At 44.3% G+C, this 15,897-nt stretch overlaps 1 protein-coding gene across 2 annotated transcripts in view; it reads right to left on the bottom strand.

Moving 5' to 3' along the window:
* The window catches only part of EYA3 (EYA transcriptional coactivator and phosphatase 3), a 170,378-nt gene extending 154,907 nt beyond the window's left edge, over positions 1-15,471 (bottom strand). For both annotated transcript variants that reach the window (XM_068269324.1, XM_068269325.1), the window contains exon 1: positions 15,331-15,471. The gene's annotated coding sequence lies outside the window, so the exon portion shown is untranslated. The remainder of the gene's footprint in view (positions 1-15,330) is intronic.
* Between the last annotated feature and the right edge of the window lie 426 nt (positions 15,472-15,897).

Raw genomic sequence — 15,897 nt, 5'->3', positions numbered from 1 at the left:
TTTGTCTGAACTTTCTTCCAATGGCTCAAAGGGGGATTCACATAAGCCTTGTAACACTGTGTTTAGATCCCAGGGAGGCACTCTGTTCTGAATAGTAGGTCTCAGTCTTTTTAGTGCTTTAAACGACCTGATGATATACTCTTCTTCAGCTAATTTTCTGTCAAGAAAAACACTTAAGGCTGAAACTTGCACCTTTAATGTGCTAGTGCTTAACCCTGAGGGCTGGTGCACACCGAGCGGCTTTTTGGGCGTTTTCAGATCCGCTTGCGGCTGCGGATCTGCTTGGTCAATGTATCTCAATGGGGTGGTGCACACCAGAGCGGGAGGCGTTTTGCAGAAACGAAAAATGCCTGGGTGAGGCATTTTTTGGATTTCGGATGCGTTTCTGCCTCAATGTTAAGTATAGGAAAAACGCAAACCGCTCTGAAAAACGCCTGTTCAGAGCGGTTTTGCAGGCGTTTTTGTTACAGAAGCTGTTCAGTAACAGCTTTACTGTAACAATATATGAAATCTACTATACTGAAAACCGCAGCAGCAATCCGCAAAACGCTAGCAAAACGCCTCATAAAAATAAAAAAAAGCGTTTAAAAATCTGCTAGCATTTTGCGGATCTGCTTGCGGTTTTTGGTGTGCACCAGCCCAGAAATCCACTTTGAAGAAACTCTAGAACTGAATTTGACTGGAAATGTCTCTGGCATTGCACTCACACCAAGTATTGTATACTTTCCAAGCTTTATAGTAAATCTGACGAGTTACTTTCTTTCTGCTTTGCAAAAGTGTCTCTGATAATTTGAGAAACCTTTACTCTTTAATAATTGCCATTCAGGCTCCAAGCAGAAAGATGAAGAAGGTTCGGATTGGGATGTAATGCTGGTCCCTGAGTCAATAAGTCCATCTGTTCCGGAAGGCTTAAATGATCTGTAGCTAACCGTTGTAGCAGAGCAAACCACGGTCTCTTGGGCAAAAATAGGACAATCAAGATTGCTTGAGCCCTGTCTCGATAAATCTTGTTTATTAGTACACACAGAAAGGCGCTGCCTAGAATTTTCCGTGAGCTACCCTATATTTACCAGAGAGAACTTCCTCCTGCTGCAGCCGTCCAGGCGTGGTTTCCCCCTACCCACACCGATAATGAGGACAAGATTAAATAAATTGTAATGGAGGGTGCGCTGGATTTAAAATTTATTTTATTCAGATATAAAAACTGTATAGATTACAGGTACATACATATATATATATATATATATATATATATATATATATATATATATATATATATATATATATATATATATATATATATATATATATATATATATATATATATATATATATATATATATATATATATATATATATATATATATATATATATATATATATATATATATATATATATATATATATATATATATAAGCCAAGGGATGAGCAGCACAAACCGATTTTTATGCAATACTATGCAAAGCATGCACGCAGCACTGGAGAACCCCAATCTCCATAAGAAATATATAAATACAGAGGGTGCTGCAGCACACAACAGGAAAATAGTGACAGGGGCTCTTGGTTACGCTTTAACGCGTTTAAGCTCACCAACTGCGCCAAAGTGTCCCCGATCTGGTGAGTCCTACTCTAACCAGGCAAAAATGCTCGTTTTTATCAGCGTTCTAGTGGGAACCATGCCAAAAGCCCAGGGGTCAGCTAAATGGGAGAAATGAAATTAAAAACACCTCACCTTCTACTAGCTACTAACTGAACTATGAGCACCGCTCATTTAAATGCTTAACTGTGCTAGAGATGGGTGTGGTTATGCACGCTCACAGGGGAAAATAATATAAGCCAAGGGATGAGCAGCACAAACCGATTTTTATGCAATACTATGCAAAGCATGCACGCAGCACTGGAGAACCCCAATCTCCATAAGAAATATATAAATACAGAGGGTGCTGCAGCACACAACAGGAAAATAGTGACAGGGGCTCTTGGTTACGCTTTAACGCGTTTAAGCTCACCAACTGCGCCAAAGTGTCCCCGATCTGGTGAGTCCTACTCTAACCAGGCAAAAATGCTCGTTTTTATCAGCGTTCTAGTGGGAACCATGCCAAAAGCCCAGGGGTCAGCTAAATGGGAGAAATGAAATTAAAAACACCTCACCTTCTACTAGCTACTAACTGAACTATGAGCACCGCTCATTTAAATGCTTAACTGTGCTAGAGATGGGTGTGGTTATGCACGCTCACAGGGGAAAATAGAGTAGGACTCACCAGATCGGGGACACTTTGGCGCAGTTGGTGAGCTTAAACGCGTTAAAGCGTAACCAAGAGCCCCTGTCACTATTTTCCTGTTGTGTGCTGCAGCACCCTCTGTATTTATATATTTCTTATGGAGATTGGGGTTCTCCAGTGCTGCGTGCATGCTTTGCATAGTATTGCATAAAAATCGGTTTGTGCTGCTCATCCCTTGGCTTATATTATTTTCCCCTGTGAGCGTGCATAACCACACCCATCTCTAGCACAGTTAAGCATTTAAATGAGCGGTGCTCATAGTTCAGTTAGTAGCTAGTAGAAGGTGAGGTGTTTTTAATTTCATTTCTCCCATTTAGCTGACCCCTGGGCTTTTGGCATGGTTCCCACTAGAACGCTGATAAAAACGAGCATTTTTGCCTGGTTAGAGTAGGACTCACCAGATCGGGGACACTTTGGCGCAGTTGGTGAGCTTAAACGCGTTAAAGCGTAACCAAGAGCCCCTGTCACTATTTTCCTGTTGTGTGCTGCAGCACCCTCTGTATTTATATATATATATATATATATATATATATATATATATATATATATATATATATATATATATATATATATATATATATATATATATATATATATATATATATATATATATATATATATATATATATATATATATATATATATATATATATATATATATATATATATATATATATATATATATATATATATATATATATATATATATATATATCTCAACGGATTTTTCAACTAGTACGTGCTGTACTCAATTTTATACACGTACATACATGCATTCACTCAGAGAGCATGCTGGTTCCCCTTTAAAAATTGTTAGTTGATAATATTTCACAAAAAATTTCTTTGTTGGTGATCACTAATATATCCCTAAAAAAAACCCTAAAAACGCTATGCACAATTTCACTAAAAAGTCCCTATTAGGGAATATATGGATTTCCAATATACCGTGCACTTCTCTACAATACCGGAAACAAGCAGAAGATGATATCGTAGATGGCTTGATACCAAAGTTAATCACATATGGAAATACTAAAGGTTTCTTAAGTGCATACAGAAATTTGCTACCGGTCTCATCAAGGCGGGTGTACAAATAATCCTACAGGTACGTCTCACCACTTCCAGCAGTGTTGGCGATGCCTTGGTCCTAGGCTATTCATCCAGCTTGGGTAATCTCCTCTAGTTTGTCCGTGTTCAGTCCGGGGGTACAGCGTGCAGTGCCGCTCCGGCGGGCAACTGCTCTGTCCCAAGGATTAAGGTGCAACCCACGTGTTAGATCCGAAATTGTAACGCGCAGATGCCGCTACGGCGGTCAGCTACTACGTTCCACGAGTTACTACACAATCCACCTGGGCAGACGGCTTCCGGCCACTCGTCCTTGGAGCAGTAGCGTCACTTCCTAGTGCGCTCCAGCTCAGTTGCCACATAGACTTCCTTGCGTTCCACCACTATAATACTTCTCCGTATGTCTTAATGTGGTAGGTGACGGGTGGTAAATAGCAGGGAATCACTCTGCAATCATGTGGGGCGCCCCAACAAGGTCACAACTTGCGGCTAGATTGACATGTTTCGACGGCCGTGCCGTCGAAACATGTCAATCTAGCCGCAAGTTGTGACCTTGTTGGGGCGCCCCACATGATTGCAGAGTGATTCCCTGCTGTTTACCACCCGTCACCTACCACATTAAGACATACGGAGAAGTATTATAGTGGTGGACCGCAAGGAAGTCTATGTGGCAACTGAGCTGGAGCGCACTAGGAAGTGACGCTACTGCTCCAAGGACGAGTGGCCGGAAGCCGTCTGCCCAGGTGGATTGTGTAGTAACTCGTGGAACGTAGTAGCTGACCGCCGTAGCGGCATCTGCGCGTTACAATTTCGGATCTAACACGTGGGTTGCACCTTAATCCTTGGGACAGAGCAGTTGCCCGCCGGAGCGGCACTGCGCGCTGTACCCCCGGACTGAACACGGACAAACTAGAGGAGATTACCCAAGCTGGATGAATAGCCTAGGACCAAGGCATCGCCAACACTGCTGGAAGTGGTGAGACGTACCTGTAGGATTATTTGTACACCCGCCTTGATGAGACCGGTAGCAAATTTCTGTATGCACTTAAGAAACCTTTAGTATTTCCATATGTGATTAACTTTGGTATCAAGCCATCTACGATATCATCTTCTGCTTGTTTCCGGTATTGTGGAGTAGTATCAGGTAGAGAAGTGCACGGTATATTGGAAATCCATATATTCCCTAATAGGGACTTTTTAGTGAAATTGTGCATAGCGTTTTTAGGGTTTTTTTTAGGGATATATTAGTGATCACCAACAAAGAAATTTTTTGTGAAATATTATCAACTAACAATTTTTAAAGGGGAACCAGCATGCTCTCTGAGTAAATGCATGTATGTATGAACGTGTATAAAATTGAGTACAGCACGTACTAGTTGAAAAATCCGTTGCAATATATATATTAATTGAAGAGTACCTGTAATCTATACAGTTTTTATATCTGAATAAAATAAATTTTAAATCCAGCGCACCCTCCATTACAACTTATTAAATCTTGTTTATTACCCTTGAGGTCAAATGTAGGGGAGGAAAAATGTTCATCCTGTGATGACTCCAGCTGATCGAAAAGGCGCCCACCGCCCATGGCTTGTCTTGGGGACATAGAGAGCAGAACAGACTGCATTTGGCATTGTTCTTTCTGGCAAACAAGTCTACCTGTGGAACCATCAAGTGTTCTGTTATCTGTTGAAATACCTAGTTGTTTAAACTCCATTCGTCCTGGGAAAGACTCCATCTGCTCAGGAAATCTGCCAGCCAATTCAGAGTTCCTTTCAGGTGAACCGCCCTTAGAGATTTCAGATTTTGTTCTGCCCAATGTAGAATTCTTGATGCCTGTAGCGATCTGCTCCTTGTGCCTCCTTGATGGTTTATGTATGCTACCACTGTACTGTTGTCCGTGCATATTGTCACACGTGTCTGAAGAATTTGCATACTGAAAGCTTGTAGAGCTTCCCAGACTGCTTGTAGCTCTCTGCGGTTTGATGAACGATTTTGAAACTTGCTTGACCACTGCCCCTGGGCTGTGCGAGAATCCAGATGAGCTCCCCATCCCCAAGAGCTCGCGTCCGTTGTGATAACCTGTGTTGGAAACTCCCACATATTTCCCAATAATCAATGTTGTGGCTCTGTCCACCAGAGTAATGATTGCTTGACACTCCAGGGAATCATGAACCTCTTGTCCAGAGATGAGAGACGCTTGTCCCACTTGGAAAGTATCCAAACCTGTAGAGCTCTTGAGTGTAGTTGACCCCACTGTATTGCTGGGAAAGATGATGTCATTGTCCCCAACAAAGCCATAGCCTTCCTCAGAGATATTGCTTTCAAGCTCTGAAAAGAGAGAACAGACTTTAATAACAATGGAGATTTTCTTTCAGACAGGAACAGTCTTTTATTAGCAGTACAGATCTCAAACCCCAAAAATTCCATGTTTTGGAGAGGCTGCAAGGATGATTTATCCCAATTAATTAACCACCCCATGGTTTGAAGAAATTCTAAAGTGAAGTCTGTCTGGGCCTTAACTACCTGCACAGAAGGTCCCCATATAAGCAAATCATCCAGGTAAGACATAATCTGAATAGACTGAAGCCTAAGCACTGCTAGAACTTCTGCCATTATTTTTGTGAACAGCCATGGGGCAGAGGATAACCCAAAGGGAAGAGCCACAAACTGAAAATGTCTTACCTCTCCCTGTAACACCACTGCGAATCTCAGGAACTGCTGTGATTACAGGTGAATTGGCAAGTGAAGGTAGGCATCCTTGAGATCCAGAGACGTTAAGTAACAGTTCCCCTGCAGTAGGTTCAACAATGAGCGGATGTTGTCCATCCAAAACTTTCTGTATCTGACCACTCTGTTTAGCCTTTTCAGATTTAAGATGAATCTGTAGGTTCCCTGAGGTTTCTTTATGAGGAAGACGAGTAAAATCCTAGTCTTTCTTGACATCTGGGGACTCGTCGAATGACTTTTTTCCAACAAAGAGGTGACTTCGTTTTGGAGCGCTTGGGCCTGAGCTGGAACTCTTGGGGATGGAGTTACAAAGAATTGAGAGGGAGGTGGAGCTACAAAGTCTATTCTGTAACCCTGCAGAATAATGTCCAATAACCATCTGTTTGTGAAGTTTACCTGCCACTGTTCGTAGAAGTGAGCCAGTCTGCCTCCTACTAGAATCCTGGCGTCATTGCTTTGGCTGTTGACCTGCAGTGGTGTAAGGAGGGTTGGTCTTTGAACGTTGGGACTTGTTGGGGAGCCACTTTCTTCTCTGGTTACCTTTATTTTCTTGTTCACCTTTTCCTTGCCCACGAAAGGAACGGTTAGGGCGAAAGACCTTCCTTTTATATGGAAAATTATTTTTCTTATCAGCCGATCTTTCCAGAGTTTCCTCTAATTTTGTCCCGAACAACAAACCTTCTTCGCACGGAATACTACATAACTTTGATTTGGATGATGTGTCTCCTTGCCATGTCTTCACCCAGATCCCTCTTCTGGCTGAGTTCACCAGAGCCGTAGACCTTGCCGTAAGCCTCACAGAGTCATCTGCAGCATCAGATAAATAATTAGTTGCATGTAAAATCTTTGGAAAGGAATTTAAAATCTCCTCCCTAGACTCCCCTGAGGCGATCTGGGATTGAACCTCCAACAGCCATAGCTTCAAGGATCTTGCCACTGCTGTAGATGCAACAGAAGGTTTAAAGTTCAAAGATGTTGCTTCCCAGGCTCTCCTCAAAATATTATCCATTTTCTTATCTATTGGATCTTTGAGACTACCGAAGTCCTCAAACTGCAGGTCTGATCTTCTAGAAACTTTTGACAGGGACGGGTCTAATTTAGGTGCAGAACTCCAAAACTTTTGGTCTTCTGGACTATAAGGATATCTCTTATTTAAAGACTTTGGCCAAAACGCCCTTTTGTCAGGATTATCCCATTCTTTCTTGATAATACTTTTAAGGTTGCTGTGTACAGGTATAAAAGAAACCTGAGGTTCTGACAAGGTTTCGTACATTTGATCCAGGGGAGATAAGGTCTTACGTTCTATAGTAATCCCCATAGCTTTATGTATGGCTTCTAACAGTTCCTTCATGAAATCAGTGGAAAAAGCAAATTTCTGACTTTTAATATACTTGTCTGTAGATTTTTCAGTCTCTGAGGGGATATCCTCCAGAGAGGAAATTTCCAATTCTCCTTCTGACATTTCTGAATCCTCAGATTTGTCCCCCCTTTTCCTCTTTAAACTAGGATCCTCTATAGGAGCTGGACCTGATCGGCCTGGCACATCTGAACCCGACAGAGGTGTAGGAACTGACACAGGAGTATGAGCAATCTCTATATTAGATGTTACCACCTCTGGGGCCTTAATAGTCTGCACAGCAGATGAAATTTCTGACCTTATCCATCCTTTTAACTCTCATCATAGTAGGGGTCTCGTCTCTGACCACCTTCTTAGTACAATCCTGACACAATATCTTTGAAGTAGAAAACATGTAATTTCCACAAACAGCACATTTCTTCCCAGATTTATGTGTAGACTTTGAACCTGAGTGTTGTACAGATTTATCAGGTTTATCAGGCTTGTCAGCTCTTTCCTGTCTTGAAGCAGATGATTTAGAGTCTGATCTTTCCGTTTTAGGCTGAAATGAGACAACAAAATTTGCAGCCATTAGCCTGACTAAGCCTAATAACCCTCCAAACAGATATGTAACAATATTCACCATGAAACATACCAGAGAGGGTACGGAGCTTGACTCCACAGAGCCCTGGGAGGAAGATCCGGCAGCAGCCTCCATAGTCACAGCATGCCAGAGTGACTAAAACCACAAGCTTTAAATAGCTCACCTTAACTTGGCCCGCCCCCCACTCCAGCACTGATCCGGTGGACTACTGCTCCCAGAAGCGCTATCGCCTGCTGCAGCCTGTGCCCATAGTCAGCCTGGATGCTGACATCCACGCTGCATCGCTCTGGAGCACACGCCGGGCTAGGAACTTCCTGCTTCCGGCGTCTGGTCACGTGGGCGCCGGTCACGTTATCCCTGAAAGGTTTATCAACACAACCCCCCCCCTCTCTCATACGATTTCTCATGCAATCGATATGCGATCACTGATCGAATCAATAAATCCAACATGTTCGATCAGGGTTCGATTCGATATGCGTTCGTTACCAATGCAAATCAAATTGAAACCTGATCGGGCATGTTAGATTTTATCAATTTGATCAGCGATCGCATAAAATTCGCATGACAAATTGTATGGTGTAGAAGATGGGGCTGGGCAACACAACCCCCTCTCTCCCTCTCGCATATGGAGGCTGGCTGGCTTCCAAATCCCCCACCCTGCAGTGCCTCCAAGTGAGCACTTGCCTTAGTATCCAGTGAGTCAGACTCGAGAGAACATCCAGCACTGCAGTACTCCTCTCTCCGCATGGACGCATACTCTGACGTGTCGTCCAATGGCCTTCAGGGGGAGGAGCGCGGCCCGCTGCGGCTGGCGGTGACGTCACATAAGAGCCAGTAGGTAGCCATGGAGACCTGGGACGCCATCCGCCGCCAAGAGGTAATGAATCTTTGCGCCAACTCTGCCCGCTCTCATACCGAAAGTCAGAGTCTGTCCTTCGCTGGTGCGCACACACATAAGCAGGTTCCAGACACCCGGAATACCCCCTTCCGTGCGGCAGTGGGTTTTCTCAAGAAAATACACGTAATGTGAGCAGATTTGCCCAGAAAATGCGTTCAACCATGTGGCAGACCGGACCAGAAAATACAGCAGCTTATAAATAAAAAAAAAAATAAAAAATAAAAAATAAAAAAAAAACACACACACACACACACACACACACACACACACACACACGCTGAAGAACTCTGTCCCGGCCTCCGTCCGACGCGCAGCTCCAACGATCCTTTGCCAGCCAGCAACTGAAACTCCCGCACTGAGAGCAGGGCTACAGAAACCTGGCGCCCGAAGCCCTGCAGACTCAAATTCGCCAGAGCAGGGCTTCGGATGCCATTTTACCGTAGCCCTGCCGGAGTTGCGGGCTGCTGCTGCCGGTGAACTGGCACGGCGTCTATTAGACGCCGAAAGTCAGTTCACGCTGGGGGATGCTTTATGGGTGCTTGGAGAATTTTAGGGGGTGCTTTAGCACCCCAAAGCACCCCCCTGGCGTCGCCACTGCTCCCCTCCCATTCCATCTATTGCAACCAATGCGGCAAGTTGGTGCGTCCTTTGCATCGCATCTGTGCGCTGCTTGTGTCGCATCTTGCCTGGCAGAAGGGGAGTGGGCGGGTCCTTGGGTCCTTTTGAATGGTCCAACCAGAGGTAAGCCAAGCAGTTCTCTATCAAGTCCGGCTAGGCACGGACTGCAGACATTGGATATAAGCTTTGCTGCAAGCCGATTGGCTCACATTGTACCATATTGGATATAAAAGGAAAATGGTGTAATTTATGTTTGTAACATGCATATCATTGCTTGATAAAGAGGCAGACAGCCTCGAAACGTCGCATTATATGCTGCATGGCCGACTGAAAAATAAAAGAACTATAATACTACCTGGATGGTGCAGGCCTACTACTTTTCTGCTGCATTTGGATCCAGAGTGTTGCTGGATCGGCCGAGGCACATCACCAATAGAAGCCAGAGGAGTGTTCCACCACTTTGCTACACATATGGTGGCTGGATAGTGTACTGGTTAAGGGCTCTGCCTTTGATATGGGAGACCAGGGTTCGAATCCTGGGTAGGGTCAGTACCTATTCAGTAGGGAGTTCAAGGCAAGACTCCTTAACGCTGCAGGGTGGCCGCTTGAGCGTGTCCCAGTGGCTGCAGCTCTTGAGCGCTTTGAGTCCGACAGGAGAAAAGCGCTATACAAATGTTCGGATTATTATTATTATTATTATTATTATTATTATATTATAACATGTCATTACACAAGCCATTTTGTAACTTGATGTCATTAAATATCTTTCTGCTTCAGTCAGCTGCTGCCCTTACAATTTTTTTTTTTCAGGTAACTTGCTGGAAACCATGGCAACAGTATGTAACAGTAAAATATACGCAAACCTCTCTCTCACTGGTTAACGGTGCCCATACATCACTCAACTTGGTGGCAGATCAACCGTCTAATTAGATAAATATTATTCAATCCGGAAAGTTTGTGCCGCAAAGAACATGCTGCTATATCGAATCAATGTGCTCAATCAGGTGCGCAGCAGTAAAGGTGGGTGATATGGGGACAAATGCAACGGAACCCCTCCAGTGTAAATGTGCCGTGTGTGCATTTATACTTTACATGTCAGCTGTCACCTACTGTGATGTCCATCAGTCTTCTGCTTCCTTCATTTGCGCTCACGCACCGACGGTGTATAGCACATCACACATGCACCACATGCTATGTACTGGCAGCGCGAGGCACAAATGGAGGAAGCCGAAGATGGATGGGTACAATGGTAGGCGACAGTGGATAGGTAAAGTGGAAATGCGCACATGGGGGCACATTTACACTAGGGGGGGCAGCGACTGAGGAGGCATCAAAAGGCGGTTCCGGAGAGATTTCATGCTGAAATGGATTTGGAATTGAAATTGACCTGCAGTGAATGGGCAGCCGACAGATCTCTCTCTGATCAGATTCGATCAGAGAGAAATGCGGTATTTTACCCACCTGTTGGTCCTCATACTACATGGATGTGTGAAAATTGGCCAATCATGATTGGATGTGTGTACCAGGCTTTTCAGCCGGGACCACACTGATCTATGCAGAAAAGCATGCATTTTAAAACCTGTGCGATTCTGTGTTTTTTTTTCTGCAGTCGTGTTTTTGGACTATTTTTTTATGCGTTTATTAATAATCTGCCTTTTCAACAAAAGAACAAAAATTACTAGATTTATTTTTTTACAAATTTGCATACGTGTGCAGGAAAAAGGAATGTATTTTAAAATGCACCTAAAAATCGCATTGTCAATCGCACATCAATGTGGTTTTCACATGGCCTATAGACTAACTATATCTGATTTTGCATGCTTTTTCTGCTCTGCAGCCAAAATGCATGCAATTCTAATGCTACGTACACACATGCGACAATGATTGTTCGTTGTAAACGACGAACGAACTTTAATTGATGAAAGAACGACCTGAGTAAAGTTAGTTTTTAAATGTGTGTAATGATCTGATCGTTAGAACGAACGTTACATCACGTAAAGCAAAAAAATGAGAAGTTTCATGGAGAAATATCGAAATGCGCATGTCAAGCCTAGTACGAACGACAGTTTCCAACGATGTACTACTTTTGCAAATGATCGTCGTTGTAAAAAATCTGCCTAGCTAGATCGTTCGGTTTTTAGCGATCTAGCTCGTCCGTCGTTAGACTTAATGATTGTTGGTTGCTTTTTTTTTTTTTTAACGATCGTCGTTTGGAACGATCGTTTCAAACGACTATAGTCGCATGTGTGTACGCACCTTAAAGGGGAACTAAAGAGAGAGGTATATGGAGGCTGTCATGTTTATTTCTTTTTAATCAATACCAGTTGCCTGGCAGCCCTGCTGGTCTATTTCTCTGCAGTAGTATCTGATTAAAACCAGAAACAAGCATGCAGCTAGTCTTGTCAGATCAGACTTATAAGTCTGAACCACTGAAACACCTGATCTGCTGCATGCTTGTCCAGGGGCTATGGCTAATAGTATTAGAGGCAGAGGATCAGCAGGGCTGCCAGGCAACTGGTATTGTCTAAAAGGAAATAAACATGACAGCCTCCATATACCTCTATCTTCAGTTCCCCTTTAATACACGTGCTCCTAATGCACTTCTAGTCTGACCCAATGACTTCTCTCTCAAGACATTCCTTTTCTGTGTCCACACAGTGGTCACACTATAGTTTCAAGAAATGTTAAGAAGGTTGTCCATGCATTACACAACACCTGGTTGTATACTCTTAACACAGTGGCGTTGTGGATAGCACTCTCAGCTTGCAGCCCTGGATCCCCCGATTACAGTTTGTATGTTCTCCCCGTGTCTGCGAGGGTTTCCTCCAGACACTGGTTTACTTCCACATCCCAAAAACATACAAACAAGTTCCCTCCTAGTGAAGAAACGGACCCTTCCAAGGGGGATGGGGGCATGGGTCGACACAAATCTAGCGACGGGAGGGTGAGGGGAGGGTGCAGCAGCCGGGCGGGTGTGTGAGGGAAGGGATTATACATACCAAATCTTCCGTAGCAGCCGGCGGTAGAGGCTTCCGTCTTCTTCCGCCTCATGCAATTAGTCACAACGCGCTGTGTAGTCACAGCGGAAGAAGAGGAAGCCTCCACTGCTGGCTGCTACGGAAGATTAGATATGTATTGCCGAGTGAAAACGGATCCGATCAATCATTGATCAAATCCGTTTTCACTATGTGAACCGGGCCACGGACTGAGCCATCCAGATCTGGTGAAGCAGAGACCGGATCCCCTCACCGAATCCTTTTGGCTCAGAACGCAGATGTGAACCGGGCCTTAGCCAGCTAAAATGTTTGTCATTCCTTGCAGTAGAGAGCTGTACTAGATTAATTGCTTTTCTCAACAAAAGTCAAGTTTTCCATTAGGGCTCAGCCACACTATAAGCGCTTATCTGAGAGCTTTCTAAAAATTGCTACCATTAAAATCGCGTACGTGAAAAATTGCGGTGATTTTTAACACGATTTAAATGAAAGTGAATGGGAGCGATTTTTAAAAAGCACCCAGAAAAGCGCTTATAGTGTGGCTGAGCCCTTAATGTTGGCGTTGGCCATGAGAGAACAAAGAATTTGCTGCTAAAGTCTTGTCACCATATACAACAAGACACATTTAGGCCTACTTCATATTCTACATTGCCAACGCAATCGCTGAGCGCATTTGTGAGCGCTTTTCAAAGCGATTTCCCCTAAGCTTTGTGAGCAATTTGCGATTTTTATAAGCACTTTTCTTTGCCGATTTGAACTTTTCTTCCTGCAGACAATCAGGCAATGAACTCTTTGACCTGGAACTGAATATCAGTAATATACTTTGTAAAGAAAAGTGCTCACAATATAGCTTTTCCAAGCGGTTTTTCTATACCTTGCATTGAAAGTGTGACCACGGGATAGGGTGATTAACTTACCCAGAAGTCTTTGGGACGTCGAAGTTTCCTTACGCGTCATAGGCGTAATGAAAGTCGTGTTGCATGACTCACTACTGTGCTTCCTCTTTCAAGCCAGAAGCAGGAAGCGCGGAAGTGAGTGCTGCAACGCAGCTTTCATTAGATCTATGAGGCGTAATGGAACGTAGACATCTTGAAGACTCCTGGGTAAGTTAGTCCCCCCATACAGCGGTCACACCTGAAGTCATTAGACTTCATTTGAAGCTCATGCCTACTTAAAATAAGCTCAAGGCGCTAAAGTTTTGCACACGCAGTCGCAAATTTTTGTGCAGAAACGGCTGCATTTCCGAGCAAAATTTGCATTTGCGTGCAAAAACCGTTACGCAACATGCTAGCGCGACCGTGAGAACAGTTGTCAAGGTTTAGTGAATCAAGCCCATAGTGTGAACAACCCCTCACTGGTCTTGAGTAGGGATGGTCAATGAGATTCAAATTGGTGAGCAATCATACAGGATTGTACAAATTATGTATGCAAATTTATGCAGCTTGAAAATGTACCAGTCCAATGCAACCTTGGCATGAATCGATTGATCCATTTTCAAGCTGCATAACCCCGTATGAACTCTGAACGATTTGTTTCTCACTGACCATCCCTAGTCTTGATGAGTCCAACGAGGTGTATTCACACTATGCACCTTGATGCATGTGAATGCACTGCCCATGCAACTAATCTGCCAAAGACTGTTGTCTCAACGTGCTGCCTGATCGTAGTTTTGATTTGTACCAAAAACTGATTGACTGACTGACAATATCTAACTGCTAATGCAGGGGGCCCATGCAGGGCATTAGCGCAGCTAAGCACTCTCATACTTACCTCTCAAGCCACAGTCCCTCCTCTGGGCTTCTGTTTTCTCCTGGTGCCCACAGTAACAAGGCAGCCATGTACATAACCACTTACACTGCCAAGTCAGGTGGGAATGGGGACCAGAAGATGCAGCAGCACAGAGGAAGGAGCGCAGCTGGAGAGGCAATACTACTGCCTGTGGCCCTGGGGAGAAGAGCCATCTTACAGTGGTAGTTTGATTGATTTTTAGTAGAGCTTATGCTGAAAGCTATTAAAAATGTATGTGCAGTGTGTGGCAATGACAGATCTCTCAATGATCAATCTATCATTTGGGCACATTAGAAGAAAATCCGCCATAGGTCTTTTACTAGTTGAAAAGGCAAGTAGTTTTAATAATTATACTTATTACAAATTCGAGTTATAACAAATGACAACTGCCAAAGAAACAGTGTTCAGGGAATACGGTCATACCAGATGTAGGCCCCACATAAGACTGCTAGTAAAGGGGGGGGGGGGGTAACACATGCAAACAAAAAGCACATTTTTCTGACATTCCTTCTGGGGAAAGGTGGGACATCATGAACTATAACTGCACTCATTTATTATGGAAGTAATCGCATACTATATTTATGGTTGGCCCTGGACTCCAAACGAGCCACAGCAGGAACACTAACGTAATGTTTCGTGTATTGCAACCAACAATGCATTAACAAGCAGTGAACCAGTTATTATATTGGTGTTGGAACACCGGTGCCCATTGTAAGTTCCAACATTCTGACAACAAAAAGTGTCATGCATTCTTCCTAAACGTGCCACACTGCTATGTCAGCATGGCATTAGAGAGAGCAGAACACGTGGAGGAACAAGCACTCCGGGGAGCAAGGACAGAGACTAGAACACAAACTAGCTGCATTGGTCAAGGCCTCCTCCATTCGTGCTGCCTGTGAGGCCCTGACCGCGACCTGTATGTGTGTGTGGGTGAGAGGGAGGCGGGGCCACACACCATAAACACAGCCACATGCAGCAAGCCATACACATAAAGCCCTGCCGCCGCTTCCTTTCATTGTACCTGCTGCTCCAAGGGACGGCGGGAGACCAGCACCCCGGTCACTGGGACTCACACCCAACACTTCGCTATTTAGCTTCCCTGCTGCCCGCAGGTAACTACCTAAAAGGTACTTCCGCCAGGAGCAGGAGATGTACCCACCCCTACCGCCGTCACGCAGCGTGCAAACGTAATAGTAGGAAGCTAATCTACGTGCTCGCTCCAGCTGGCTCTCTGCACATGCGTTCTGACCGAGCTCTGTCTTGGCTCACTTCCTTTTTGACGGTGGGAGGGAGTGGGTGCGGAGCAGTGCTTTTCAGCGCTGCTAGATTTGGGCGCAGCCGGCGCCTCCATAGACTTCAATAGGAATCATTCCTATTGAAGCGCTCAGTGAGTAACGTCGGCTCCGTCAGAAGACAGAGCCGAAGTTGCTTAAAAACATAATAATTCGGCCTCCAGCAATCGCTGGAAGCCGAATTATTTCATTCCCCCACTATCCATGTCGGCCTGGAGGGGGAATAGTAATTAAATCGGCCCGGACTTGTGCAGAAGCAGGATCAGCCATATACCGCTGTATCCTGCGCCCAAGTC

The sequence above is a fragment of the Hyperolius riggenbachi genome, chromosome 2 (genome assembly GCF_040937935.1).
Source record: "Hyperolius riggenbachi isolate aHypRig1 chromosome 2, aHypRig1.pri, whole genome shotgun sequence".
NCBI lineage: Eukaryota > Metazoa > Chordata > Amphibia > Anura > Hyperoliidae > Hyperolius > Hyperolius riggenbachi.
This window is presented reverse-complemented; position numbering and strand designations above follow the sequence as displayed.